The sequence below is a fragment of the Penaeus monodon genome, chromosome 20 (genome assembly GCF_015228065.2).
Source record: "Penaeus monodon isolate SGIC_2016 chromosome 20, NSTDA_Pmon_1, whole genome shotgun sequence".
Classification (NCBI taxonomy): Eukaryota; Metazoa; Arthropoda; class Malacostraca; order Decapoda; family Penaeidae; genus Penaeus; species Penaeus monodon.
Genome location: NC_051405.1, coordinates 31,588,462 through 31,588,781, shown reverse-complemented (window position 1 = coordinate 31,588,781; position 320 = coordinate 31,588,462). Strand labels below are relative to the sequence as shown.

Below are 320 nucleotides of genomic sequence, written 5' to 3'. Positions count from 1 at the left end.
TTATTCGAGGGTAGGGCTCTTATGTAAAGGCACTGGTACCGTCTTTTTAACTGGTAATGATAATAATATCCGTGGTTTTTCGAGTTAATTTACAGAAGGGCGTTTCTGAGGAGCGTATCAATAAGGCATAAAAGCCTCTTTCATATTTTTTTTCTAGGGATTTTTCTAGGGTATAAGTATATGCCTGTGCAAGGTATGAATATTTTAGTGACTCGATAAAAAAAAGTCGTTTAAATAGTAATCCATAATTTGTTGATGATTTGTCATATTATTTTTTCAATTCATACGTGACCTTTCTGACTATCCGATTAATGTTCATA

The 320-nt window shown here is 32.8% G+C and overlaps 1 protein-coding gene across 1 annotated transcript in view; it reads left to right on the top strand.

The window, feature by feature from the left end:
- Positions 1 to 320, top strand: part of LOC119585772 (tyrosine-protein phosphatase Lar-like) — a gene marked incomplete at its 5' end in the record, with an annotated part of 244,437 nt that overhangs the window by 63,780 nt on the left and 180,337 nt on the right.